Source organism: Monodon monoceros, unplaced genomic scaffold (genome assembly GCF_005190385.1).
Source record: "Monodon monoceros isolate NGI ecotype Baffin Bay Population unplaced genomic scaffold, NGI_Narwhal_1 Super_Scaffold_3, whole genome shotgun sequence".
In the NCBI taxonomy this organism is placed as follows: domain Eukaryota; kingdom Metazoa; phylum Chordata; class Mammalia; order Artiodactyla; family Monodontidae; genus Monodon; species Monodon monoceros.
Window position 1 is genome coordinate 31,215,386 of NW_021703780.1, and position 3,047 is coordinate 31,218,432.

A 3,047-nucleotide genomic window follows, 5' to 3' on the forward strand; every position below is an offset into this window, starting at 1 on the left:
GCGGTGAGGCGACCTCGACCCCGGTCTCCCCTAGCGGGCTGAGCTCTCCCTGCGCCGACTCCCACCCACGGGGCGCGGGAACCCCTCCAGCGTCCTCCCACCCTTCCCACCCGGAAGTCTGCAGGCTGCCGCAGCCTTGGCTCCACATTTCGCGTGGGGAGGAAGGACGGGTCTGTACCTACGAGAGGCCCCCAACCCACCCCCATTTGAAGCCCAGGGTCTGCGAGTCAGGGGAGGGAGTCCGTGAGATGGAGAAAGGGGAAAGTGGAGCAAGAATAGGTCGTGGGGGAAAGCAGTCCCAAGCCCCCGGGCCCCAGTCTTCCCATAAAGGCCGACCCCTATTCCCAGCTCCTGCTGCCTGAAGTCCCTCAAGACAACAGACATAAGTGGGCCTGGCCCAAGGGTGTGATAAGACTGTTTCACCAGCCAGAGACCAAGGGTGGTGGGCCAGAGAGCTGTCAGAGAAACTTTTGTGCCCCTCATTTGTGATTCTGCAAACTGTGAATTCCCAAATGCGAATGTACCAGTGACTTGGCCTGAGGTAGGGTCTGATACAGTACGCATGAAAGGGATCGGGGGGGGGAAATGTAGACAAAAGCCCAGGGCCCTGAGGAGAAGCTGGGTGAGAAGGCAGAGGAAGCACCATCAGAGAAGGTGGGGGGGTGAGGGGGCATCAAAGCCCAGCCAGCCCAGAGGGGGCGTCCAAGGCCACAGAGGTGCTCACAGGCCTAAAGAAGGCCAGGTGCTTCTGCCTCTCAGTTCTGAGGGAGGGAGGTGAGGACCAGGGATGTGGTGAGTAGGAAGGGGAGAGGCCACCCGCTCCCCTAGCATCTTCAACTTTCCCATTTGGGCAGGCAGGAGGAGCCTCTGCACAAAGTGGTTGGATTTAACCAGGGACTTGAGAAGGATGGAGAAGGTCTGAGAACTTTCTGAGAAGAGGGAATGTGCTGGAGAGTCGAGCATTGAATCCTAGGTCTGGGAGGACCATGGAGGGCCCGGTGTGGACCATGGGGCAGGAGAGCACAGCTCTGCAGTATCTCTTGGGTCCTCGTGGGGCCTCAAAAGCTTAAGGATACAGGTGATAATCCAGTTTTGCAGAAGGACCCTGTGCCTGGAAGTGACTTAGGGGGTGAGGGAGCCTGGGCTGTTTAGGTCAGCAGCAACGAGGGTAACCCTGGGCTCCACGCTGGAGAGAGTGGAAGGCCCACTGGAAAAGTGCTGTGACGACTGAGTCTAGGGCAATTTAGGAAGCAATCCCAACATCTCATGATTTGTCTCTGCTTTTGTGCAAAAAAGTAAGGGAGAGCTTTGGACAGACATCAGCTCAAAGCTCAGCTTCTCCACTTACTCGCTGTGTGATGCTTAGCAAGTTACTTAAGTTCTCTAAGCCTCTGTTTGCTTTGTTTTCCTGTTTGTGAAATGAGGATAATAGAGTTATCATAATAATAATCCTGAATAATAAAATTGAAGATTTCATAGGCTCACATAGGTACAACATCTAACATCTTCGTCATAATATCTAACACCACTGCTGAAGCCCGTGAGCCACAACGAATGAAACCCGCACGCCTAGAGCCCATGCTCCACAACGAGAGGCCACCGCAATGAGAAGCCCGCGCACCGTGACAAAGAGTAGCCCCTGCTCGCCACAACTAGGGGAAGCCCGAGCGCAGCAATGAAGACCCAACGCAGCCAAAAATAAATAATGAGGACACTCCTGGCCAAACTGAGGCATCTCAGCACTTTTTTAAAAAATTTATTATTTTTGGGGCTGTATTGGGTCTTTGTTGCGCGCGGGCTTTCTTTTCAGCTGCTGTGAGTGGGGTCTACTCTTTGTCGTGGTGCTCGGGCTTCTCATTGCAGTGGCTTCTCTTTGCTGCGGAGCACGGGCTCTAGGTATGCGGGCTTCAGTAGTGGTGGCTCGTGAGCTCTAGAGCACAGGCTCAGTAGTTGTGGCACACAGGCTTAGTTGCTCTGCGGCATGTGGGATCTTCCCGAACCAGTGCTCAAACCCATGTCCCCTGCATTGGCAGGTGGATTCTCAACCACTGCACCACCAGGGAAGCCCCTCATCACTTTCTGTTGCTGTGCTTGGACATATAGAGAGCAGACCTTAACACCTGACCCTTTGAGTTATGGGTTGAATGTGATTTCAGGACCCTGGACGCTGGTCCTGAGGACACAGGGTTGGGACCAGGGAAGGAGGAGGAGGATTTACCTTTCTTCAGGGATTGTGGCCCTGGGTTGGCAGGGTTGATGTTAAAGACATAGCATGTGAGGCCCCACAGGCCCATGAGACAGGTGTCAGGAGATGAAAGATCACTGGGTTGTCCCCACTTTCCCATCTGAGGGCAAGGTGTGCCCTTAGAGGGGGACACAGATGGCGGCACAAGAGGCACTCACTCTAGGTGGCACTCACCTTTCTGGAACGTCAAGAGGATTCCTGCCCCAGAGAAGGACAGAGTCTTGAACACCCTTCCGGTCTTCAAACTCTGGGATTCTCTGACAGCCCCACTGGCTCCCCAGGGAGAGAAGGCTCCAGAAGGGAAGGTACCCACTCTGCCACTTCTGGGGCTGTGCTCTATGGACCCTTGGGGGCTGTGGGAGGCTAGCTAATGGGCGTCTACCCATCCACAGGCTTCTAGGGAAGACAGTGTCACTAGAACCACCCCCAGCTGCAGACTGGTGATGCCCAGGCCAGACTAAGGCTGCCCTGGGAAGTAGGAGGAATTACCTCAGTTCTCCTGGCTTCTCATTCTCCTGTGAGCCCTCCCCAGACCCCCGGCTCAGCGGTGCATTCTCCTTGCCCCCTTCCCAACTTTGCTTTTTGGACCTGAAACTCATTCACACTGAGGTGTGGACGACTGATAAGAGGGGAGATACACCTATATCCCCTTTCTGACTTAAACTGTCAGATAGGATAATATATTGCATGACCTACATTTTTTTAAAGTTTGCTACATTAATATCAGTATATATTTCATAATTTACTATGCTTCTGTTTGACCTAAAATGATGAGATGCATTTTCATAATTTTTTTTTTTTT